Consider the following 27,728-nt stretch of genomic DNA (forward strand, 5'->3'; position numbering starts at 1 on the left):
AACTAAGTATCTCTAGGCCTCGTGCAGAGAAAGTGAAATGTGTCTAAAAGTGAATAAGTGTAGAGAATCTCCAGGACGAGGACATTAGAGAGAAGTGCATGAATATGATTAGTGAGTAGTTTCGAACAGTGGACAGTAAGCAGGTTTAGGATTTAGAGAGAGAATGGGTGGCATACAAGGATGCTGTAGTAGAAACAGCAAGGGAATGCCTAGGAACGAATGTGTGTAAAGAAGGGAAAAGGCGAACATCTTGGTGGAATGATGAAGTGAGAGCAGCTTGTAAACGTAAAAACTAGGCTTATCAGAAATTGCTCCAAAACAAGGGCGTAGAGGAAACAAACAGAGCGAAACAAATATTTGTTGAATCCAAAAATAAGTCATGGAAAGGTTAGGTCAAGCAGTAGGGAAACCTTTCTGGACAGTAAAAAAAACCTTAGGAAGGGAGGGGAAAAAGGAAATGAACAGTGTTTCGAGTAATTCAGGTGAACTCGTATAGGATCCATGGGAATCACTGGACAAGTGGAGGGATTACTTTGAAAATCTTCTCAATGTAAAAGAAAATCTCCCTGGTGTTGTCGCGAACAACCAAACTCATGGGAAGGAAGAAAATGATGTTGGTGAAATTACGCTTGAGAAAGTGGAAAGGATGGTAAATAACATCCATTGTCATAAAGCAGTAGGAATAGACGTAATTAGACCTGAAATGGTGAAGTATACTGGGAAGGCAGGGATGAAACGGCTTCATAGAGTATTAAGATTAACAGGGAGTGTGTCAAGGCAGTATTATTGGACCTTTATGTTTTCTTATATATATATCAATGATATGTGGAGAGATGTGGAATCAGAGATAAGGCTTTTCGCAGATGATGTTATTCTGTACAGAGATATAAATAAGTTACAAGATTGTGAGCAACTGCAAAATGACCTCGATAATGTTGTGAGATGGACAGTAGGCAATGGTATGATGATTAATGGGGATAAAAGTCAGGTTGTGAGTTTCACAAATAGGAAAAGTCCTCTCACTTTTAATTACTGCGTTCATGGGGTGAAGGTTCCGTTTGGGGATCATTGTAAATACCTAGGTATAAATATAAGGAAATATCTTCATTGGGGTAATCACATAAATATGATTGTAAATGAAGCGTACAGATCTCTGCACATGGTTATGAGAGTATTTAGGGATTGTAGTAAGGATGTAAAGGAGAGAGCATATTTGTCTCTGGTGAGACCTCAACTTGAGTATGGTTCCAGTGTATGGGACCCTTACCAGGATTACTTGATTCAGGAACTGGAAAAAATCTAAAGAAAAGCAGCTCGATTTGTTCTGGGCGATTTCCGACAAAAGAGTAGCGTTACAAAAATGTTGCAAAGTTTTGGCTGGGAAGACTTGGTAGAAAGGAGACGAACTTCTCGACTAAGTGGTATATTCCGAGCTGTCAGTGGAGAGATGGCGTGGGAGGACATCAGTAGACGAATAAGTTTGGATGGTGTCCTTAAAAGTAGGAGAGATCACAATAGGAAGATAAAGTTGGAATTCAAGAGGACAAATTGGGGAAAATATTCGTTTATAGGAAGGGGAGTTAGGGATTGGAATAACTTACCAAGGGAGATGTTCAATAAAGTTCCAATTTCTTTGCAATAATTTAAGACAAGGCTAGGAAAACAACACATAGGGAATCTGCCACCTGGGCGACTGCCCTAAATGCAGATCAGTAGTGACTGATTAATTGGTCAGGTACCTTCAGATTGGACAAAAACAGTAATTCTACCTATCTATAAGCAAGGGAATAGGAAGTATTGCAACAATTGGGAACATGCATCATTTTCAAAAATGTTTATTTTGTAAAGTACACCAATGAAATAGTATGTAAACGTATTACATTGTGGTATGTTGCCTTGTTTTCTACCATTAAAAAATATATTTAATAGTGCCTTTCCGCAAGGTGAATGAAACGGCCTCTGACGTAAGCGGCGCGGTGTGACGTCACAATCCAGTACCGCATGGAGCTCTACCAGCCGTTGTGCATCAGCCGTTGCTAAAAGCCGACTGTTTATTATTCATGATCGCGAATAACTTCAAAATGACAGAAGAAAGGTTCAAAACAGCACAATCAGACAATCTATCATGTGTAAATGTCATCATTCTTGAAAAATAGTGACTTTTGTGGCCGCAGAAATTCGCGGATAACAAGCAAGTTTGTAAGTGGCGTCTTTTACATACGTGCAATGTACTGTAACCCATAGTATTAGGATAACAACGAACCTGGATAGATATCACATCACTTTCAACATTTCCTTCTAGACTGATTCCCCTATTAAAGAATAACATTACATTTTCGGGCTTTCAGCATTAGTAAAGTAAGAAATCAGATTTCAGCACTAACATAAACATATAGGTAGCATTATAGTACTAGTCCGCTTCTGTGGTGTAGTGGTTAATGCGTGCCACTCCCGGAAGCCCGGTTTCGATTCCCGGCTCGGCCATGAAAGTCGAAAATAAATAGTACGAGGGCTGGAACGGGGTCTACTCAGCCTCGGGAGGTCAACTGAGTAGAAGGGTTTCGAATCCCACCTCAGCCATCCTTGAAGTGGTTTTTCGTATTTTCCTACTTCTCCTCCAGGCACCTAAGGCCACGGCCGTCTCCTTCCCTCTTCCTTGTCTATCCCTTCCGATCCTCCCATCCTCCAACAAGGCCCCTGTTGAGCATAACAGGTGAGGCCGCCTGGGAGAGGTAATGGCCCTCCTCACCAGTTGCATCACCATACTCAAAGTCTCACGTTCCAGGACACTGTCCTTGAAGTGGTAGAGGTGAAATCCCTCGCTGAGTCCGAGAGAAAACCAACCCTGAAGGATAAACTGATTAAGAAAGAAAGAAAGAAAGAAAGAAAGAAGGAAAGAAAGAAAGATCATAGTACTATAGGGCTATAATCTATCATTCCCCAAAAAATATATATTTATGGTTGGGACAACTGGCCTACCCACTTCCGGGGCCCATGAAAGAGAATTAAATATCTTTGTGGAGAGAAAAAGTTAAACATGATAAAGATAAATATGACTACATCTAGTTTTCACAAGTCGGGCTGAGTGGTTCAGACTGTTGAGGTGCTGGCCTTCTGACCCCAACTTGGCAGGTTCGATCCTGGTTCAGTCCGGTGGTAGTTGAAGGTGCTCAAATACGTCAGCCTCGCGTCGATAGATTTACTGGCACGTAAAATAACTCCTGCAGGACTAAATTCCTGCACATCGGCGTCTCCGAAAATCGTAGAAGTAGTTAGCGGGGCGTGAAGCCTATAACATTAATTACATTTGGCTTTTAACAAGCTGAGCATATCAGGAAAGAAAAGTGTCCTGGTGACATTTTAGTCGCTCAATACAGGAATGTCTTTGGGTGCTGTGACTTTTACTATTTTTATTTATTATTTTTTCTGTTTGCTTTACGTCACACCGTCACATATAGGTCTTATGGCGACGATGGGACAGGAAAGGCCTAGGAATGGGAACAAAACGGCCGTGGCCTTAGGTACAGCCTCAGCATTTGCCTGGTGTGAAAATGGGAAACCACGGAAAACCATCTTCAGGGCTGCCGGCAGTGGGGTTCAAAACCCACTATCTCCCGGATGCGAACTCACAGCTGCGCGCTCCTCACCGCACGGCCAACTCGCGCGGTATTTTCACCCTTCGGTTTATTGACTTGGCTTGTATAACCTAAAACTTAGGCTAAGTTGGATAATTTTTTTAATTTTTTTTTGCTAGGGGCTTTACGTCGCACCGACACAGATAGGTCTTATGGCGACTATGGGATAGGTAAGGCCTAGGAGTTAGAAGGAAGCGGCCGTGGCCTTAATTAAGGTGCAGCCCCAGCATTTGCCTGGTGTGAAAATGGGAAACCACGGAAAACCATTTTCAGGGCTGCCGATAGTGGGATTCGAACCTACTATCTCCCGGATGCAAGCTCACAGACGCGCGCCTCTACACGCACGGCCAACTCGCCCGGTGGATAATATTTTAAACACCTACATCACTATTTTCACCTTGTGCAATTATGTTATTTATTTCATTAATATTATGATAATTATTATAATTGAGCATTGTTAACTTATAAGACCCCAACAGACAAGCATTGGTTTTGTGTAGAGTTATACATTTGTTAAATTCACGTTGTTTCCTTTCATGATGTACACGCCTATTCTTTGTTACATTATAGAGTATTTAGATATAGCCTAAATTTCTTTACCAATTAAGCTCTTCAATAAAGACATACATAACTGTCCCATGCCAAGATATATTGGTAGAATTAGAGCTGTCAAAATGGTTCATAACCCCTTTGATTTATTATCTTGACATGGATCACCCAAAACATAGGTTAGGTTTGGAGAATACTTTAATAATCAGCATTATTTAATGCACTGTTTATTACTTTCATATTCCAAGATGTAATTGAAGCATTTAAATAAAGCATCATACATTAAAATTTAAAGTTTTACCACTAGAACAGCTGACATGGAAAAGTGATTTGAAAATTCAAACAAATTCATCTTGCGCTAAAATCTTCAAAAAAAATAAACTGTAGACTTTTCCGATATATCACCAGCATTTCTCCAGCTCGCCAAAATCCATTTCTCCCAAGTTTTAGCGTCTTTGGAACGTTTATAAACAATTTGTTTGGTATGGTATGCGATGTGCTACACCATTTATAAGTTTTCTGCCTCACTGTCTGCGCAGGATTCATTTTAAGTCTAAAATATACCACTCAGATTATTATCCAATGTATAGACCTCGAATTTAACCATACTAGACACTAACGTAAAGTAGAAATACGCGAAGTGTATCCTGCTTCTCACAGCACACTATATGTTATTTCGTCTGCTAATTCACTCAACCTGTACGATGACGTCAGGCCAATGAGATCGCGTACTTGCGTGACGTGATATTTTCGTAGATTTTTATCATGTTTGGAGTTATTATTTGTACTTTCTGATCACATTTTTGAATTCTGCATGCAATTTTGAATCAGATTAGCATATTTTTAATTAAAACCCCGGATCATGCATGTTGCCTATTATCGAGGTACCTCATGGATTAATATACCAGGCAAAGTATTCACTGGCATCTTGGAAGGAAGGGTACTATGACCTTTCAATGACCTGTAGCAATATGTCGGCCGGTCATTGAAAGTCATAAGTGAAATGAAATGTGTATCAATGACTTGGAAAAAGGTGTAACGTGTCAATGTGCGGCTTACGCGCATATTTATAAAAGAACCGATACAACTCGTAAGTGTAGAATAGACATAATGGGTGAGAGCCGGTGGATCGAACTCAAGACCCCGTGGTATATGTCGAATTACGTCAAGATCAGCTTTATCTACAAGCAAGAGCTCAGTACAATGTCAGCATCAGCTGAGAAGAATGTGGCTAGACATGATATCTAGTTTGAAGTTGTAAAGGGGGCCATGGATTAGCATGAAACTTCATATGGCAAATCATCTAATGGGCCCGTGCTGACGTGTTTCATAGTAAGAAGAAGAACAATAGTGTGTGTTTTCCTTTAGCAACTTCTATGATGAAGGTTAGAGTTGTTATTCAGTTCCTCAAATGTCAAAAACACATGTATAGCTAGCATAGGATTTCTCTGCTTATGGAAAGCAACTTATTATTATTGTAAATAATAACGGAAGGAGTTCGTGTTTTACTTACTTATTACTGTATGAAGGAAGATAATTGAAGCAAGCTTAAAGATCTGGTTCTGTAATTGATTAACATAAAGAATAAGCCCAGATATAAGTTATATAATAGCCAAAATCATTTGCAAACCTCGAATTATATGTTTCCTCAGGCCAGTATCAAACTGGAATAGTGAAGATACAATTAGTGTGAAATTGTATTCCTAATTATATTGTACAAGTTTCAGGTGGCGGCCGGAGATGTTAAATCACTATCTGACCAGGGAATGTAAATGAACAACATGAAGTGCTAAACCAATATAGTGCCCTGGCGGACTCAGGCCTCTGCCGGAATGGACGGAATTACAAAAATGATGATTAAACCGCTGCGGAATTACCATGAAGAAGCCAGATAAGTTATTTTACTTGTCTATCTTTTGCTTTCCTAGAATGCTTTAGTAGCGTTAGTCCTTTTGTCAATGTCACGTAGGTGACAAGGGGGTGTTAACTTGAACGATCTAACAGATTTTCGGTTGTATTTGTCGGGTTGCGATTGATCATACGTGGGTAAATATTGTATGCCGTCAATTACCGTGGATGAGACGTTTTACTGCGTTGTGTCCGTATTATTTATCGCTGTGAAACAAAAATAATATCATTTACTACAGGTAAGTTGCAGTGTGACAGTGTGTGTGAAATATTGGTGCGTGATCTTGGTATAATTCCATGATGTGATATGGATGTTCATTAAGGTGTATTAGGTAATGTTCATGTATAATGTTAATAAGACTCTTCCTTAATATTGCTTGTGCAGTTAGGATGTGATGATTTTGTGCGGTATACAATGAGATGACGAGCGTAGGGTCGTCATAAAGCGTGGCGGACACGAGATAATTTAGGTTGATTTTTATGGTTTGCGTGTCGAATTATATTGAGTTTCGAGACGTGTTAAGTTGTTAATGGTGTTGTTAATAGAATTTCCGCCGCATATTTTGTGAGATGATTGACAAGCTAGTCCAGCGTTAGGCATTGGTATTGAAGAGAGTCATCAAGTACATGAATTAATAAATTAAGATTCGTAGTTGCAAGTAATGAAATGTTGGAATATGCGCACGATTAGGGTCTTAAAATGCAATTCAGTGATAGTTATGTTTAAGATCAGAGTCACCTATTGCGATCGATGTACATGTAGTAGATGCTTATAGTAGATTCATGCTGTAGTAGCATTTCAGCTGATGGTGAAGGCAGACCTCGACGCAGTCCAGACGGCACCAACTTATATTTTCATGCCAGTAGATAAAGATTCATTTCAGGTGCAGCCCAGCAGCTCGATGGGTGGAAACGACGTGCATTTTACTCATTTATGTGTATTGTGTTGCCATGTGTGATCATTTATAAATGCTGAAATCTGTTGGGGGGTTCAAGTTAACCGATATTTAGTTAGTCAGATAGGAACAATTATAACTATGAAAGGCAAGGCGGAGTAGACAGGTACAATTAACATTTGCGACGGCGAGTGAATGATATAATATGACCCGATAGACTTTGGTATATCCATAAGATTTTACATTTCTGTGAATTTGTGTTAAATAATTATTTCCGGTTTATGATGGACAATGCAAGATGGACTCGGTCCTTATTTAATGTTAATGAATGCATATGATTTATTTTACGTTGTTCATTTCAGTTGTTCATATTCAATCAATTGATTTTTTTTTATTAAAATGTGATCCTTCCAATTTCTGTTGCGATTTATTTGAAAACTTTGCCTTAGTGTAGAATTTACATTTTATGATTGGCAGTATCTATAGCTCAGTCGTCGTTATCTGAATGTGACCGAATACTCTTCGAAGGGCCATGCCCTGAGTGGAGTATCATGCGAACCTTCTGAATACTAGTCGGCAAATAATTTGATAGTTCATGGTTATCTACAAACCACGGCGTCCACGAACGGTCACATAATGAATTAGTGTTTTTGGTCGCCCACCGTTGGGCTGAGTATTGACGAGTGAGCAGGTTAATATATTATATTTTGATTGTCAATCGCGAGGCATTGAACGAAAATAATGATGTATTTTGTCCGCTCGATGATGATGCGTATAGTAGGCAACGGAGCGATGATGGTAAAGACTTAGTTTGGCAATGGGAAGTTGGAAGGATAAATTAATCAGGGTCAGATTATTCGTTCATTCATGTGAGTATGGTAATTATTCGGTCATTTCGGTATGAGCTTGGGTTCGTCAGGGCTTAATCAGTGAATTTTGTGGCTGCTAAAGCAATAGTGATAGGTTAGGTGATATTTGAGGAACGTAGGATAAAGACATTTACTGCTTGAATATCAGTGTTATTAGTAATGGCGTCATTAGCGCAAGTAAAGTTACTGCTAGAAGAGTTAGCGGGTAGATTGACGAAAGTGCAGGAATCCCAGGAAACGACCGTTAATGAAATGCGGAAAGAAATTAGAGAGTCGCAGGGAGTCGCATTAAAAGAAATTAGAGAATCGCAGGAAATGTCGGCGAGCGAAATGCGAAAAGAAATTAGAGAGTCATAGGAAATTGCAGCTATTGAAATGCGAAAGGAGGTTAGAGAGTCACAGGAAGCAGTGGCAAATGAGATGCGAAGAGAAATACGAGAAAGGCAGGAGGAGACCAGTAGAGAGATTAAAGAGAATCAGCGTGTTGTTTCAGAATTAGTCATGCAGAACTCAAGGGTGATGCAGGAAGAAATATCAGCACTAGGGTCGCGAATAGCCGAAATACAGGCGGACATACAGGAGGACATGAAAAGCTTGAGAAGTGAGGTGACAGTAGCAATAAATGAGAATAGAAAAGAGATTAACGAGAGGTTCACCGAACTTCAAGCTGAATTGAAGGTCAACGTGAACGATATTCAAACACAAGTTGACCGTGATATTAATGAATTAAAAGAAGAAGTAATTATTATGCAAGGGAAAATTATCGAATCGGATACTAGTTGGGACGATAAGTTTAGGAAAGTGACTGAAAATATTGAAGAAATCAATAGAGGAGTTCATGAGGAGATGGATACGGCGAAAGAACACATTAATAGTAAATTTCAGTCCATTATTGATGAGACAGATAGAAACAGGACCCAAACGGATCAGCAGATAAAGAAATTAAGTGACGAGTTGGAAAATGTACAGAAGAACATCCAGAATATGAGGATTGATTCTGAAACAACCAAGAAACTTGTGTTGACGACTTTGGAGAAACAGTCATCGGTCGATAATGAAAGGAAAACTGAGCTAGACTATCAGTTTGAAATACCGGTATATAACACTGACAGTAGTGAGAATAGTGTTGCGCATACGGCGAACGGAACCCAAATAATAAATATAATACGCACAAACGAAGATAGACCAAAAAAGTTCACCGGAAATATAAAGTCGGGGATGACTCCTCGAGGGTTCATTCGAGAAATCGAAGAGTATTTCCGCGAGGCAAAAATAATGCCGGAGAGGCAATTAAAGGCAGTGGAACGACATTTGGACGGAGCACCACTGATATGGTACAAAGCGTTCAGGTACATTTTTGAAGACTACGCCGGATTTAAGAGCGCGTTCTTAGAACGTTTTTGGGGAATTGACGTTCAACAAAATGTCAGATTGGAGCTGTATTCAAAAAAATATTCTCTCAGCGGACCGAGTTGTTTCTCGGACTATTTTACCATGCAGTTTCACCGTTTGAAAGAGCTTGACTCACCCCCAACGGAACTCGAAATGGTGCGAGCCATAATTAAACAGTTTCCATCTGATGTTCAACGGTTGATGACAACAGCGAACGTACAGTCCGCGGTGCAAGCAGAGGCAATTTTGAGGCAGCTTGACAGCACAAACACGCAAGTCGGAAATAGAATAATAAGGCATGTAGATCCAGTGGTAAACGTCGCAACAACAGTGGAACAGGAAAATGAATGTCGGGGGAATAATCAATGCTACTGCATGAGGAGAGAGAAGCAGGAGAGACATGATAATTCAGAAGACAACCAACGCGACCGGAGATGGACATCATGTCAGAATGGTAATGGAAGATATCCACGGTTTAGAAGAGGAACACGTTGGGGTTACCAACGAGATAGATGGCCGTACCGGAGGAATAGAAGTCAAGGAAGGATAGGATATAGAAGTGAAAATCGAGAAGGAGACGTTGACCAAGAAAAGAAGAAATATGTAGAAGAATTAAAACGCCAACAAGAGACTAAACGTTGGGAAGAAGCGATAAGGAGTCAAGAGATGAACGCAGATTGCATTGGTGCGTCGAGTCTCGAGTATCAGCGGCAACAAAGAAAGGATGCTGCAGACCGGATGCTCAATCCTAATGCAACCTCATTTGATGATAACTCCCACGAGAGGAATGGGGTGAAAAAAAACGCCAAATTAGAATTTAAGGAGAATAAGATAGATTTCAAGCAGCAACTGAATGAGCAACGTAAAGGGGTGATTGGAAACATAGAATCTTGGGAATTTGAACCCGAAGAGTTGTTGGAAGACCGCCAATTGGGCGAATCTGAAATTAAAAGAGGACTTCCGGTCATATGGGTCACAATATTAGGTATTAAAATTTACTCGTTGTTGGATACAGGCGCCAGTATTAGTATTATTTCAAAGGTATTATTAACAGAACTCCAACGCAGAGCACGAGTCCCCATAATGCCAGTAGCCAACATAAAGATAAGAGGGATTATTCCAGATAAGGTTGCCAATTGTAAGATGCAGACGTTCCTTCCAGTTGAGATTGGCAAAGTTACATTCGAACATCCATTTTTGGTAATGGATAGGATTCAACATAATGTAATAATTGGATCAGATTTCATTAGGGAAAATAATATTATTATTGATTTAAATAGAGAAGAAATCCGTATCAGATCTAACGATGGAGAACAAGTACATGTTTCTTCTAGAATCGAGAATAAGAGTGTAGGTGAACTGCACAAAACTATGAACGTCTCGGTAGAGGAAGCCATGCGGATAGCAGATGAAATTATGGAGAAGTACGACCCGGAGGATCTGCAAGAATCGACCTTAGATGATGGAATTGGAGGCACAGCTGAACAGAAGAAAATGATTGTTGATCTGTTGAGGAAGTACGATAGGGCTTTCAAGAAGCAACCTGGAGTAATTAAGAATTTCGAATACAAGATTCTGGTGAACAATTGGGAACCTTTTAAGATGAAACCATATCCAGTACCTGATAAATACATGCCGGAAGCAAGGAAGGTCATCCAGGAAATGGTTGAAAACGGAATCATCTCTAAGACACACTCTCCTTATTGTAGCCCATTAGTGGTGGTAAGAAAAAGCAACGGATCGATACGTTTGTGCTTGGACGCGCGACAATTGAACCTGAGGGTAGTCCCTGAATATGATAAGGCTCCGTTGATTAAGGAAATTATCAAGAAATTTAAAGGAATGAGGTATTTTACAATATTAGACCTGACATCTTCGTATTACCACATTGTTCTGGAGGCGAAATCAAAATTGTTTACCGGTTTCTTATTCGACAATCAGGCTTATGTGTTCGAAAGGCTTCCATTCGGTGTCCGGAATTCAGGGGCCGCTTTGATCAGAGCTCTAGACAGGAATTTGGACCCTGCAATTAAAGAATTTATTACTATGTATGTAGATGACATCGTTCTTGCAACCGCAACCTTTAAGGAGCATGTCTGGAAGTTAGAACGGTTATTGGTTAACCTGAATAAGGCAGGCTTCAAAATCAACAGGAATAAATCAAAATTTTGTCAGCCGGAGATCCTATTCGTAGGACACGTGATCGATGGGACTGGTGTAAAACCGAATCCAGTGAAAATTCAAACCATCCGTGACTTTCCTATGCCAAGAAGGATCAAACATGTCAGGCAGTTCCTAGGAATGACAAATTTCTTCGCCAATCATTGCCCAGGGTATACAGATATCGTAGCACCGCTTCAGGACTTGTTAAAGATCAATAATCGGTGGCACTGGGGCGAACGACACAATGACGCGTTTATTAAAACGAAAGAATTGATGATTAACAGCATCAAACTTGGGTATCCTAATTTCAATTTAAAATTTATCATCCAGTCGGATGCATCGCTTGTTGGTGTAGGAGCAGCTTTATTCCAGGAGGATGAAGGCGAGAATGGTGCAAAAACATACTTGGCATTTGTGAGTCGGAAGCTGCGCTCCCACGAAACGAAGTACACAACGACAGAGTTGGAGATGTTGGCAATTATTTATGCTTTACAGACCTGGAAAAAGATCATTTATGGGTACCCTATAGTTGTTAGAACTGACCATAAGGCTTTAACATTTGTGTTGAAATCGTCGTTATCCAGCGAAAGGGTCTCTAGATGGGCATTATACGCTCAACAGTTTGATATGCAAATGGAGTATTGTCCGGGGAAATCAAACATTTTAGCTGACAGTTTGAGTAGAAATCCTCCGGAAGACGCACGAGAAGTGAACGCGATAGAGATGACAACTGAGGACGAAGAGTGCCTGCAAGAATTGAAACACCTATCTGAACTGCAGATGGATGACAGATGTTTAAGATTATTGATCGAACAGTGTCAAAGGGTCGACAACACGCCAGACAATCAGGGAGCAAATACACCAATGGATGAGTATGTTTATGCTGATAACTTGCTGTATAAATTTATAGATAAAGAAAAGAAGAAGTTAAGAGTGGTCGTTCCACGGAAATTAAGATGCAAGTTAATATGGTATATCCACCGCATGATTGCCCATGGAGGAGTCGATAAATTAACAGCAACAATTAGTGAGACGTTCACGTGGGTTGGTTTGAGAAGATCGGTTAGAAAGATCATTAAAACATGCGACATTTGTCAACGCGTGAAACATAGTTCGACCTTGCTCTACCAACAGCCAATTCCCATAATACCTGAAAGTCCCCGGGAAATTTTCGCAATGGATTTGTATGGAATGTTACCTGTTAGTATGCGAGGAAATCGGTTCATTTTGGTAACTTTAGATCTGATGTCAAAGTTCGTATCGTTGCAACCAATTAGGAAGGCTAATTCGAAGACTATCATCAGGGCTTTAGAAAGGCAGATTATACCCGATATGGGAAAACCAAGGTGCATAATTACTGATCACGGAACCCAATTTACTTCAAAGGAGTTTTCCGAAGCCATTGAAAGATTGAATATACAGCACAGATTTAGCTCAATCAGGCATCCGGAATCGAATGCCGCCGAGAGGATTATGCGCGAGATTGCAAAGTACTGCCGAATTTTCTGTCCGGAACGTCATTGGGCATGGGCGACGTTTCTACCAACAATCGCGGAATGTATTAATGACACTTGGCATGAATCGATTGATAATATCCCCAGCGTTTTGCATCTGAACCGTTATCCTCAACGTCCTTGGAATGAGATTATTAAGAGACCCATGGATGAATTACCCCAGGCTGGAGAAAATGTTCGACGAGCGCGGCTATGCATGGTGAAACAGGCGGAGAAGAGAACGAAGAAAATGAGATACAGAAACTTCCGGAAACCGCTAGAAGTTGGGACTTATGTGTTGATTAAGAAACCTGTTTCTTCTGACCCTAAAGCAAGGTTCTTTTCAAAGTTCGCTCCATTGTATATTGGTCCGTTTAAGGTTATAGAGGATCTGGGCAATAATGCTTATAAGATTCAGAGCTTGAATTCTAGAAATATGTCAATATTCAATTCAGCAAATTTAAGACAATATTATTTCCCTGTTACTGATGATGATGAAGAAGCCAATCTCGTTTTTGAGGACGATATAACAGACGATACCTTGAGTGGAAACGATCTCACGAGCGAGGAAGTAGATGTTCATAAAGCTGATACCAATGCATACTTCTGAAGATGAATGATGAGACGTAGCAAATAAATACACGGGTTTTGATCTGAGTGATAAGCACGAGTTGTTCGGAAATGAGGCTTGGAAGTATTGATATTTTAAGAAAGGAAGGATTTAGCCAGTCAAAGACTGATATAATAAGAAATTTCTCCCCATGTTCGAAATTTCTTCTCCAAGTAGAGGGGGAATATGACCTTTCAATGACCTGTAGCAATATGTCGGCCGGTCATTGAAAGTCATAAGTGAAATGAAATGTGTATCAATGACTTGGAAAAAGGTGTAACGTGTCAATGTGCGGCTTACGCGCATATTTATAAAAGAACCGATACAACTCGTAAGTGTAGAATAGACATAATGGATGAGAGCCGGTGGATCGAACTCAAGACCCCGTGGTATATGTCGAATTACGTCAAGATCAGCTTTATCTACAAGCAAGAGCTCAGTACAATGTCAGCATCAGCTGAGAAGAATGTGGCTAGACATGATATCTAGTTTGAAGTTGTAAAGGGGGCCATGGATTAGCATGAAACTTCATATGGCAAATCATCTAATGGGCCCGTGCTGACGTGTTTCATAGTAAGAAGAAGAACAATAGTGTGTGTTTTCCTTTAGCAACTTCTATGATGAAGGTTAGAGTTGTTATTCAGTTCCTCAAATGTCAAAAACACATGTATAGCTAGCATAGGATTTCTCTGCTTATGGAAAGCAACTTATTATTATTGTAAATAATAATGGAAGGAGTTCGTGTTTTACTTACTTATTACTGTATGAAGGAAGATAATTGAAGCAAGCTTAAAGATCTGGTTCTGTAATTGATAAACATAAAGAATAAGCCCAGATATAAGTTATATAATAGCCAAAATCATTTGCAAACCTCGAATTATATGTTTCCTCAGGCCAGTATCAAACTGGAATAGTGAAGATACAATTAGTGTGAAATTGTATTCCTAATTATATTGTACAAGTTTCAGGTGGCGGCCGGAGATGTTAAATCACTATCTGACCAGGGAATGTAAATGAACAACATGAAGTGCTAAACCAATATAGTGCCCTGGCGGACTCAGGCCTCTGCCGGAATGGACGGAATTACAAAAATGATGATTAAACCGCTGCGGAATTACCATGAAGAAGCCAGATAAGTTATTGTACTTGTCTATCTTTTGCTTTCCTAGAATGCTTTAGTAGCGTTAGTCCTTTTGTCAATGTCACGTAGGTGACAAGGGGGTGTTAACTTGAACGATCTAACAGATTTTCGGTTGTATTTGTCGGGTTGCGATTGATCATACGTGGGTACATATTGTATGCCGTCAATTACCGTGGATGAGACGTTTTACTGCGTTGTGTCCGTATTATTTATCGCTGTGAAACAAAAATAATATCATTTACTACAGGTAAGTTGCAGTGTGACAGTGTGTGTGAAATATTGGTGCGTGATCTTGGTATAATTCCATGATGTGATATGGATGTTCATTAAGGTGTATTAGGTAATGTTCATGTATAATGTTAATAAGACTCTTCCTTAATATTGCTTGTGCAGTTAGGATGTGATGATTTTGTGCGGTATACAATGAGATGACGAGCGTAGGGTCGTCATAAAGCGTGGCGGACACGAGATAATTTAGGTTGATTTTTATGGTTTGCGTGTCGAATTATATTGAGTTTCGAGACGTGTTAAGTTGTTAATGGTGTTGTTAATAGAATTTCCGCCGCATATTTTGTGAGATGATTGACAAGCTAGTCCAGCGTTAGGCATTGGTATTGAAGAGAGTCATCAAGTACATGAATTAATAAATTAAGATTCGTAGTTGCAAGTAATGAAATGTTGGAATATGCGCACGATTAGGGTCTTAAAATGCAATTCAGTGATAGTTATGTTTAAGATCAGAGTCACCTATTGCGATCGATGTACATGTAGTAGATGCTTATAGTAGATTCATGCTGTAGTAGCATTTCAGCTGATGGTGAAGGCAGACCTCGACGCAGTCCAGACGGCACCAACTTATATTTTCATGCCAGTAGATAAAGATTCATTTCAGGTGCAGCCCAGCAGCTCGATGGGTGGAAACGACGTGCATTTTACTCATTTATGTGTATTGTGTTGCCATGTGTGATCATTTATAAATGCTGAAATCTGTTGGGGGGTTCAAGTTAACCGATATTTAGTTAGTCAGATAGGAACAATTATAACTATGAAAGGCAAGGCGGAGTAGACGGGTACAATTAACATTTGCGACGGCGAGTGAATGATATAATATGACCCGATAGACTTTGGTATATCCATAAGATTTTACATTTCTGTGAATTTGTGTTAAATAATTATTTCCGGTTTATGATGGACAATGCAAGATGGACTCGGTCCTTATTTAATGTTAATGAATGCATATGATTTATTTTACGTTGTTCATTTCAGTTGTTCATATACAATCAATTGATTTTTTTTTATTAAAATGTGATCCTTCCAATTTCTGTTGCGATTTATTTGAAAACTTTGCCTTAGTGTAGAATTTACATTTTATGATTGGCAGTATCTATAGCTCAGTCGTCGTTATCTGAATGTGACCGAATACTCTTCGAAGGGCCATGCCCTGAGTGGAGTATCATGCGAACCTTCTGAATACTAGTCGGCAAATAATTTGATAGTTCATGGTTATCTACAAACCACGGCGTCCACGAACGGTCACAGTACGATCAGTAGTTGAGAGGAAGTTGGATGAAAACCAGTGTGGTTTCAGACCAGTATGCGCCAGGTAATTGAAAAATGCTACGATAGGAATAGACAGTTGTGTTTATGTTTCGTAGATCTAGAAAAATGTATGACAGGGTACGGGAGGACTATGCAATTAAGGGTAGATTATTAAAATCAATCAAAGGCATTTACATTGACAATTGGGCTGCAGTGAGAATTGATGGTAGAATGAGTTCTTGGTTCAGGGTACTTACAGTGGTTAGACAAGGCTGTAATCTTTCACCTCTGTTGTTCGTAGTTTACATGGACCATCTGATGAAAGATATAAAGTGGCAGGGGTGGATTCAGTTAGGTGGAAATGTAGTAAGCAGTCTGGACTATGGTGACGACCTCAGTCTAACTCAAACTACCCAACGAAGCGGTTATGCTGAGTGGAGTGTGCAGAACAATGGTTGGTGTGGAGCAATACCGAGCAGCGGTAGGAAAGAGGTTACGGAGAATGAAATGGAAAAAACTGAGAAGAGAGTGCATAACAGTGACTTATGGAAGATAGGACAGATGGTGCTGGTGGCTGTGGTGGTTACAACGCTGTTAGTTATTGGGGGCGTGGAACTTAATGCCGGCCCGAATGCTAACGGCAATATGATTTGGGACGATATGGAGGTAATCAAAGGAATAGTCAGAGAAGAGGTGAAGGATATCTGTACAACAGAACAACTAAAGCAGATGTTCCAGAACCAGTCAAGTAAATTCGAAGAGCTGGAGAGATGTATAAAGGACAAAACTGAAGAGGTAGCTGTAAAGACGGGAAATAATGAAGAAATCAGGAAACTGAAGGAAAAATCAAAAACATGGAAGAAGTAACGAAATTGAAGAAAGTAGAGGCGAATAGTGGACAGGAACGAGTAAGGAAATGTATTTTTATATACGGAGTGAAGGAAGAGGTAAAAGAAGCTAAAGTTGAACTCATATGCAAAGTGGTCGATGTAATTCAGACTAAGATGAAGATCAGCGAAGTGGATATTGACGATGTGGAAAGGGTTGGAAAAGTGAGGAGGAGCAGGACTATCAGAGTGAAATTGATATCAAATATCATGGCCGAAATTATCGTAAAAAATGCGAACAATCTTCAAGGCGAGAAATTATGGGTAAGAATTGACATGGGAAGTGAAGGCAGTAAGTGCTTAAATACTTTAATAGCCCATCTATTTAGAGCAAGAAGTCAAGAGCTCAGAGCACATATCAGGGGACAGCAGTTGATACACTTAAGAAAATGGAAATTGCAACACCATGAAGGCACTGGTCGTTTGTGTTGGTTTTCAAGATACAGAACGATGCCATGTAGGTATGTAAACGATCAAAGATTCAGACCCATTGGATTGTTGCTACAGGTCTCCCCACGTGATTGGTCGCGGAGGAAGCAACTCCAGTATACGGGCTCTGGTGTAGTGTAGTTGACTTGCAGTCTGTGCAGTGAAGTGTTCCCCGTCAAACATGCTTAGACGACAGAGAAGAGCACGCTATCAACAACTGTCGCCGTTTGAGAGGGCTCGGATAATTGGGCTGTGTGAGGCTGGATTATCGCTAAGGACTGTCGCTGCACGTGTTGGCCGACAGGCATCTACGGTACAACGTGTATGGCAGCAGTGGTCAAATGAAGGTACCCACACTCATAGACCTGGCACAGGCCCAGCGCGACAGACAACTGAGAGAGAGGATCGCCGCATCATTCGGATGGCCCGGATGAAACCCCATGCAACAGCAGCGCAAATTCGTGCAACTGTGACATCCCACGTTACACAACAAACAGTTGGTAATCGCCTGCGTGCAGCTGGCTTACGAGCCCGTGTCCCTGCAGAAGGTGTCCCATTGACCCCACAACAGCGCCGTGTAAGGCTGGCTTGGTGTCGAGAAAGATTGACGTGGGTCGACGAATGGCACCGGGTCGTCTTTAGTGATGAATCGTTCTTCTGTCTTGCCCGCAGTGATCGCCGGAATCGTGTGCTCCGACGTAACGGGGAGAGGGGCCACCCAGATCTTATTGTCGAGAGGCACACAGGGCCAACACCAAGCATTATGGTCTGGGGAGCAATTGGCTTTAATGTGAAATCACAAATAGTGCTTGTTGAGGGCTCTATGGCTGTTCGTCAGTACGTTGATAGGGTACTCAGTCCAGTGGATGTCTCTATGATGGCGAACATTGCTAATGGGATGTTTCAGCAGGACAATGCCCGGTTTCACACTGCACGCATCTCCAGAGAAGCTCTCCACGACATCACAACCTTACAATGGCCCGCCAGATCCCCGGACCTCAGTCCTATTGATCTTGTGTGGGACATAACGTGTCGACAGCTGGCCAACCGTCCTCAGCCACCCACAACTCTGGAACAAGTGACCCGTGCAGTGCAGCAAGCATGGTCCACAATTCCTCAGGAAGCGATCCAGGGCCTTATTGACTCCATGCCTCGACGAATTCACCAGTGTATTGCAGCTCGTGGTGGGCACATCCTGTATGGATTGTTGTCCAAACTTGCGTTCAGAGGGACCTGAAAGTGTAATCATCGAATCACAACCGAACACTCGTCCTGCATGTTCAATTGCAGCAATGTAGCGCCACTCCTTCTGGTTGTTGCAATTTCCATTTTCTTCAGTGTAGTTTCAAACGGAAAGTGCGTAAGGCGATGGACGGTGGAGAAGCTGCAGATGACTGACGAAAACCTAAAACGAGAAGAAAACAGGCTAGCATACAGGAAGGCAGAAGAGGAAACAGCGCGGGACAGCGAAGCAAGTAAGGAACGCACGTCAGGGGTCAGTGTACCGAGCAGTCCAGTAAGCAGTGCGGAAGCCGAAACGGGGAGTCAGCAAGCGGTGGCAGAAGTTGACTCGCAAGATCCAGGTAGTTTAATGTAAGTAGTTAAGTGTCCAATAAAGAACAAGGAGCACGCGAGGAATCAAAAGGTCGAGATGCCCTGAATAATGGGAGAGGTTTAAGTCTAAAAGACTTATGGGGTAAGAAAAGTAGGCTTGCGGAAGAAAAGGATGACAGACTGCGCTTCAAAGGGCAAAAGAAAGGTGAAATGGGAATAGAAGAGGAAAGGGCCATATTTAACAAGAAGCAAAAATAAGGGGGATAACCGGGAGACGGGAGGGAAAGTCATAGCTAGACTGGAGGATAAAGTTTATACATATTGAAGGGCTACTAAATAAAGTAGGCAGTTATTAAAACTATAGAAAGCTCTGACATTGTGGCACTACTAGAGACTTGGCTTGAATTTGGGAAAGAGATAAAATGGAAAGGGTATGATTAAAGTATAAATCTAGGAGAAAAAAGAGCGGAAAAGGGATAGTTCCAGGAGGAATAGCGCTATTGATAAAAGAAGAGATTAGTGAGCTAGTAGAAGTGATTGACAACCGGATGGAAGAAGTAATTTGGGCCAGGTTAAGTAGGGGGAGGTAAAAAGGGAGGGAAAGGAAGATATATTTGGCCTTTACTTATTGCCACCCACAGAACTCTGTCTACGCGAACAAAAATTTCTATGAGGAATTAGTTACAGAAGCGAGTACCATAAGAGGGAAATTTGATGAAGATGGATTGTTGTTATTCGGGGAATGGAATGCCAGAATAGGAGAATTGTGCCCTGTTTACAGTAAAGAAGACGAGATGACGATGAGGGTAAGAAGGCGAAGTGCAGATAAAAAAGGAATGGGTATGGATCAAAACTGTTGGAGCTATGTGCTACAGGCCAATTTCATATTTTGAATGGATGGTGGGGAGGAGATACGGGGGTAAGCTAACTTTCATTACGGAACAGAGGGGGAGTGTGATTGATTTAATATTGTGTACAGAGGATGTGCTAGAGCATATCAAAAAGATGCAGGTTGGAGACTGGGCTCAGTCCCATCATGCACCGGTATGGGTAATGTTAGAAAGAAGCGAGCGGAAAATAGAGGGGATGGAGGTAAAAGGATGCATGGGGAAGGGCACTAGTTACACTAAGTACAGATGGACTGGAAAGACATCACAGGAGCTAAATGCCCTTTTAGAGAAGAAGCTGGATGTAATTAGGTGTGGATGGTAAGAGGCCTTGAGAGAAGGTAAGACTGATAGAGCATTGAGTTAATCGAATACCCAATTAAAAGGGTGGCAAAGGCTAATAGAGTCCCTACCAGGTCGAAGAAGAATGAAGAGTGCTGGTACAACAATGAATGTAAAGAAAACAGAGAATTAGTGATGGTGGCGCTAAAAGAGTTTAGGAAGAAGGGAGGGTGCCAAGAAATAATAGCGCTCTGTAACCTAAGAAAAGAATACAAATTAAAAATCGCAGACAGAAAGAGAATATGGATGAAAGAGCAAACAAAGCTAATAAACAAGGAGTGCAAAATGGAACAAGTGGATAGAGTATGGGACAGAATTAACAAAAATTAATAAGGGAGGGAAAAGGGTTGGCAAACCGAATATAGCGGACGATCATTTGTTTGATTATTTTCGGGAGCTCTTAGGAAGTGAAGACAAATGGAAAAAGGTGGAAATGACAGGAGGTAAAAATTTAGAGGTTCACATTCAGGAACTGAATAAAGAGATCTCGTGGGATGAAGTGATGAGGATGCTGAGCAATCTTAAGAGTAAATCCGCGGGAGGATGTAATGGTATATGTACGTTTTTGGAATGAAATGGGTAAACACGATCAGATAGTAGAAGGTATAGTTATTTTCAACAGGATTTTCGAAGGAGGAAACTACCCAAAAGAATGGAAAGTTGGTGTAGTATGTCCTATTTACAAAACCAAAGGCCACAGAAATCTACCAAAGAATTATAGAGGAATAACACTGCTAAACTCGCTGAGTAAGGTTTACACAGGGGTTCTGGAGAACAGGCTAGGTGACTGGGCTGAGAGACAGTCGATATGGTCAGTCTATCAAGGGGGGTTCAGGAGACGACGCAGAACAACAGATAGCATAATGACCGTCAAAAAATATCTGGATAGGAAAGGGTGTAAAGTGTGCCTAGCTGCAATAGAGTTTGAGAAAGCATTTGACACGGTTAGTAGAAGAGCTTTATTAGAAAAATTAGGGAAAGTGGGGGTATCTAGGAAAATGATCAAAGCGATTGAAGCTATGTATAGGAAGTGATAGGGTTAGAATGTAGGATAATCGGATGAGCGGCCAAATAGAATGTAATGTAGGTCTGAAACAGGGCTGTAAGTGATCGCCCATATTATTTCTCCTGTTCATTGATGACATCCCCCAGGGCTACGGTAGAGATAGGTGGGCGGTGCCAGCGGTAAATGCGTTAGAGGTACCAGGCTTAATACTTGCCGATGATGCGATCCTACTAGCCCTGACAGGAGGATGTTTAAAAGTCGAAGGTGATGGTAGTAAGTAAAACTAAGAGAAGGAAGAATGAAAGGATATGGGTGGTACAGGGAGTGAAGACTGAAGAGGTGAGCAAACTAGAAAATCTAGGGGTAATTATAAACAGGAGAGGACACTGGAATGACCAAGTGAGGACAGCAAAATGGCAGGGGGCCGCAGCACTTTCGGTGGTCAACATCCTAGAATCAAAATTCCCTGGTAGAAATTACAGTCTGCAGAAACTGGTTTTTAAAACGCTGGTGCTAGGCAGAGTACTGTACGGAGCGGAACTATGGGGTTTAGAGTACAAAAAAGACATGTTGAAACAAATTATATCCAGATTCAGTAAAATAATAATGCAATTAACACAATGCACGGCTAATGCCGGGGCATTGCTAATGTGTGGGGAGTGTATCGAAGCTGATTGTGTCAAAAGAGTACTAAAATATTGGATGAGACTTAAAATCAAAGAAGGGGGTGTTGCTTTGCAAGCAGCGTATCTCCAACAGTCGAAGCTTATGCATAAAGGGTGTTGGCTTACGAAAGTTAAAAGAGTATTTGAATAGGATTGTATGGGGTATATCTGGAAGACAGTGTGGTACGGGAAAGAGAGCTGTAGACTGAGAGAGACAGTAGGGAGAGTTAAAGACATTCAAAGGCAGCGTCTGATAGAGGAAGGTAGGGAGAAGTGTTCCCTTAGCCTGTATAATGAAATCACCAAAGAAGCAAAAATAAGCATTACCAATGTAAACAGAGCAGAGAGAAGAGGTATGTTATGGGGGTTAATGGGGATGCATAAAAATAAGGGATGGACCAGAAGGGCTGATAAGTCACGGTGTTTATTATGCGAGAAAGTGTCCAATGACCTGCACTTGGTGAAAGAATGTGTTACTTTAGAAAAAGTGAGAAATAAATTGTTGAATCCAGAGGAGCAAGCCTTACTTAAGCATGGGGATGAACGGAAAATTACTAAATGGGTAGTGAATGAATGGACCAGGACTGGTAACTTAAATAAATACTTATGTGCTGCAAAAAAATGTGTGGGCAAAATAGAAGAAGGAATTGGTCAAATATCCTAAAAAAACAATGTTAAAAAACAAAGACTTGGTGAGTGTGATTTAAATGCTGCTATTAAATAATGAGTCAGGGTTTAGGAGACTTCGAGTTGGAAGTAGTTAGTGTATAACTCAACAGACTATAGAAGTTATGTGTGTGCAGCGAAATGGAACAACAGAGGATGTCTAAGAGCAAGCAGACAGGTCCAATTATATTGAACAGGGTTCAAGGACAGTGCCTGCTTGCTAAGATGTATGAGTGTGAGGAGGAAGTGAATGGACAAGTGTTGCTGACACTAAGGATGGGGGCAGGTCATGTACCCCCTAGAGTGCCGATATGTTTTATATATTTTAATGTTTTTCTCCTTTTATCGCCGAAAGGCTTTATTATTTTTTTATATGTTCGATGTTACCGTTCTGCCAATGTCTCCGATAAGGAGCGAATCATTTCTGTTTTATCAGTTCTATATACTTTATATTAGGTTAGATGTAAATTAGTAATCACATTTAGTCGGAGGTGGTAAGAGGAATAGTATATTTGTTTTTTTTGTATGGGTATGGTGAACATGTATCTGGGCGAAAGCCTGCTATGTTCTAAGGTCAATCTATATATATAAAATAAGAGTTTTGTCTGTACATTGCTCAGAATTTGAAAATAATGGTATTTCTGTATCGGTCATGTCCATAGTAACAAGAAAATGCACTTTTTACTTTTCCGTAATTTCTGTCTGTCTTTCTGTCTGTCTGTCTGTCTGTCTGTCTGTATGTATATATGTATGTATGTATGTATACGCATCACGAGAAAACGGTTGAAGAGAATTTAATGAAAATCGGTATGTGAAGTCGGGGGATGAGCCTCTACCATCTAGGCTATAAATCATTTTGCTCACGCTGAGTGAAATGGTAGTTTAGGGGAAGGCCTAAAATTGAATTCTCAACTATTTATGTTATTAGTGGTCTAATGAAAATCGGTATGTGAAGTCGGGGGATGAGCCTCTACAATCTAGGCTATAAATCATTTTACTCACGCTGAGTGAATGGTAGTTTAGGGGAAGGCCTAAAATGTAATTCTGAAATATTTGTTATTAGAGGTGTAATCGATGAATGCTACATAACTAAGGTTATATAGTATCAAATTTCCTATTATTCATGTCTTATACATTGTTACCGTACTGGCTATGATCACAAAGATATTCATGAATTTGAATTTTTGTTACTAAGTCCACATCAGCGCCGACTAACGAGAAAATGGGTAAATAGCATTTAATGAAAATCGGTATGTAAAGTCGGAGAATAAGAAACTACAATTTATGGTTTACAAATCACAGAGTCGAAAGAAAACTAAATGTGAAGGCCTACAATATAGAAAGCTCATAACATTGATCAACAATAACATTACATTGACCATTGTTTGTCGTTATGTGCTTTGTGTCTTCTGTTGCCCCTCACCTCCGGTAGATAGGATTACTGCGGCGTACAGAGTATTTTTATTTGATTTACGTTACACCGACATAGATAGGTTTTATGGCGACGATGGGATAGGAAAGGGCTAGCAGTGTCTTAGGCCTTAATTAAGGTACAGGCCCAGCATTTGACTGGTGTGAAAGTGGGAAACTACGGAATACCATCTTCAGCGCTGCCGACAATGGGGTTCGAATCCACTATCTCTCGGATGCAAGCTCACAGCTGCGCACCGCTAACCACACGGTCAACTCGCCCAGTCGTACAGAGTGTAACAGCCTGTCTGAATATTGATGGGAAGTAGCTGGGGAGTTAGATAACTTTCTTCTTTAGCATGCCATTCCCCTGGTTTATAAATTTTCTGATACAACTGGTACGTAACACACTGGATCATCATAGCATTCGGGCTATTCAATCCCTACTCTGAGGCACTGATTGGAATGAACAGTGTGCATATTTAGCGGAATAATGGCAGATGAGTGTTCATGGCAATCTGCGGCCTGGTCATCCCAGCTCTGGAACTTTGGACTATTAGATTGGCACCGCAATCTAACCGCAGCTCTGTTCGTTAAAAGTGATCAAACGTGCGGCTTTCCATTTGATCGAGTATTTTATATGATAGCATTCATACTACATTCATACTTACGTTTTTGTAATGACCTATGTTGATTTCAGGTTAGGAAAACCACAAAGTCAGTCTTTCTGAGAATCCCGTAGCGAAGCACGGGTACATCAGCTAGTAAATAAATAAATATGGTGACGACTTGTTCTTAATGGCAGATTGTGCCGAAAGCCTACAGTCTAATATATTGGAACACGAAAATAGGTGTAATGAGTATGGTATGAAAATTAGACTCTGGAAAACTAAATTGATGTCAGTAGGTAAGAAATTCAACAGAACTGAATGTCATATTGGTGATACAAGACTGAAACAGGTAGAACACGTAGGTTGTGTGTCATACCAGGATGGTAACATAGTTATTGAGATTGAATCAAGGCGTAGAAACGCTAATGTAGTGAGCTCGCAGTTGCGATCAACATTGTTCTGTAAAGGCCCTCTCACACTTACCGGAAGGAAGACGCGGAGAGAGGAACTTCCGAGAAGAATTTCTCTTGTGTGCTCTCATACCTATCGGAAGCGCGGACAGCTGATCGTCAAGACTTGTCTCGCAGTTGTGTTAGGAATTTTGGTCCAGCCGAACGCAACTAATGAATCACGTGTTAGCTCTTAGCTCTCTCTGTAATGAAATGGCGTATGTCTTTTAGTGCCGGGATGTGGCAGAAGGCTTCGGCTCGCCAAGAGCAGGTCTTTTGATATTACTCCCGTAGGTGACTTGCACGTCGTGATGAGGATGAAATGATGATGAGGACAACACATACACCCAGCCCCTGTGCCAGCGAAATTAACCAATGATGGTTAAAATTCAAGACACTGCCGGGAATCGAACCCTGGACCCATGTGACCAAAGGCCAACACGCTAACCATTTAGCCATGGAGCCGAACACTCTCTTAGTTGAAGACGCTGAAAGGGAATAACAAAGGACGGCATTAATTTATCTAGAAATTGAAATGGTGAATTGTCTAATTTGTTTCAACCGTTGTTACGCTCTCAAGATAAATTCAAAGTGTATTTTCGAATGAGCATAGTGACATTTCAACTGCAAATTCAATGGTATTGCTATATAACTTATGACATTTGTCATGTAGAAAAGTGTACTTTTCAAATAAATGAATATCATCTCCGCAGACCATTTTCAACACAGCCCATGGGAAGCAAACACTATGTACGGTATCGAATCAACGCGATTGCGAAACACCCGAATACTGTACGAACGTTACCGAAATGAAATTCCGGCAAGAGAAGCGGAAGAAATATTCTCGCTAAGCAACTTCCTCGTCTTCGGCGCGGCGCGTTTCTCTCCAGTAGGTGTAAGTGTGAGCCATAACATCTATTACGCAGCGAAATAATATTATTTGCTTTACGGGAGCGAAAGCTGGTCCCCCTGTGGGGGGGGGAGCAGTAGAATAACACCCACGGTATCTTCTGCCTGTCGTAAGAGGCGACTAAAAGGGGCCTCAGGGGCTCTGAACTTTGGAGCGTAGGTTGGCGACCACGGGACCCTTAGCTGCGTCCTGGCATTGCTTCCACTTACTTGTGCCAGGCTCCTCACTTTCATCTATTTTACCTGACCTCCCTTGGTCAACTCTTGTCCTTTTCCTACCCCGACGCTATTAGGTTTGCGAGGGCTAGGGAGTCTTTCATTTTCACGCCCTTCGTGGCCCTTGTCTTTCTTTGGCCGATGCCTTCATTTTTCGAAGTGTCGGACCCCTTCCATTTTTTCTCTCTGATTAGTGTTACATAGAGGATGGTTGCCTAGTTGTACTTCCTCTTAAAACAATAATCACCACCACCACCAGCGAAAGCTGGGTGGACTCAGGATACCTTATTCATAAGTTAGAAGTAACAAACGTTAAAGTAGCAAGAATGATTGCTGGTACACACAGGTGGAAACAGTGGCAGGAGGGTACTCGGTTCGAGGAAAGGTAAGGGTGTATTCTGCCCGAAGACAGGTCCGAACCCCCGCAGAGGTGCGCTTGAGCCGGAGTTTACGTGCGGTAGGGTGGCCAGTTCCTTTCCGCTCCTCCATTCCCTTATCCCCCACAAATAGCGCGTGGCAACTCATCCAAATATTGACCACGCCCAATGTAGCTTAATTTCGGAGATCTCACAGGATCCGGTGTTTCAATACGGCTACGGCCGTTGGCCGGTTCGAGGAGGTAAAGGTTAAATTAGGAATGTACAAGATGGATTAAGCTGTACACATAAACCGGCTTCGGGGGTGGGGTCATGTGAGACGAATGGAGGAGTATAGGTTACCTAGGAGGATAATGGACTCTATTATGGAGGGAAAGAGGAGTAGAGGGAGACCAAGACGACGATGGTTAGACTCAGTTTCTAAAGATTTAAAGATATGAGGTATAGAACTATGAGGCCACAGCACTATTTGTAAGTAGAGGGTTATGGCGACGTTTAGTAAATTCACAGAGGCGTGCAGACTGAACGCTGAAAGGCATAACGGTCTATAATTATGATGCATGTACGTATGTAGATAGATATCGTGATGTTCATATCATGTTTGCAATTTCAGTTTTGTTTGTTTTCCCCAATACAGTACATACCTGAAAAAAGTAAAGTCAGCAGTTGAAGCACAATGAGGATCGAACGTGTCATACTGCACAAAGAAAAGTTCCCCAAATATTTTCAGGATTATTAAGGTAATGGACACGGAAGTTTAATACTCAAATTACTTTTTCATTCATTGATTCTGTCATTCATAAGCAGTGACAAGTGGAGTTATAAATCTATTTGACATTAGATCAATTCCGTAGAGTAAAAATCCACAATGCAAACAATGTTTAAAATCACATACAAATAAGTAATTTCACCGGTTATGCAGATTTTCTTATGGAACCAAATAGGTGATTCAATTATTAATAAAATATTTTATTTTCATCTCAGGTATATACTAGAGCTTTGTAAATTTGTAAATTCGTATCCTGTGTTGGACAGACTGAAAACCTCACAGGCTATTTTTACATCAGAATCAGGGATAAGCTCCCAAGAAAACGAGGACGAGAATCTATAGGGAATATCCACTGA

General features: G+C 41.0%; 1 protein-coding gene across 1 annotated transcript in view; it reads right to left on the minus strand.

The window, feature by feature from the left end:
- The window catches only part of LOC136858689 (A disintegrin and metalloproteinase with thrombospondin motifs 12), a 477,582-nt gene that overhangs the window by 295,028 nt on the left and 154,826 nt on the right, over positions 1 to 27,728 (minus strand). The window lies entirely within an intron of this gene.

The sequence above is a fragment of the Anabrus simplex genome, chromosome 1, assembly GCF_040414725.1.
Source record: "Anabrus simplex isolate iqAnaSimp1 chromosome 1, ASM4041472v1, whole genome shotgun sequence".
In the NCBI taxonomy this organism is placed as follows: domain Eukaryota; kingdom Metazoa; phylum Arthropoda; class Insecta; order Orthoptera; family Tettigoniidae; genus Anabrus; species Anabrus simplex.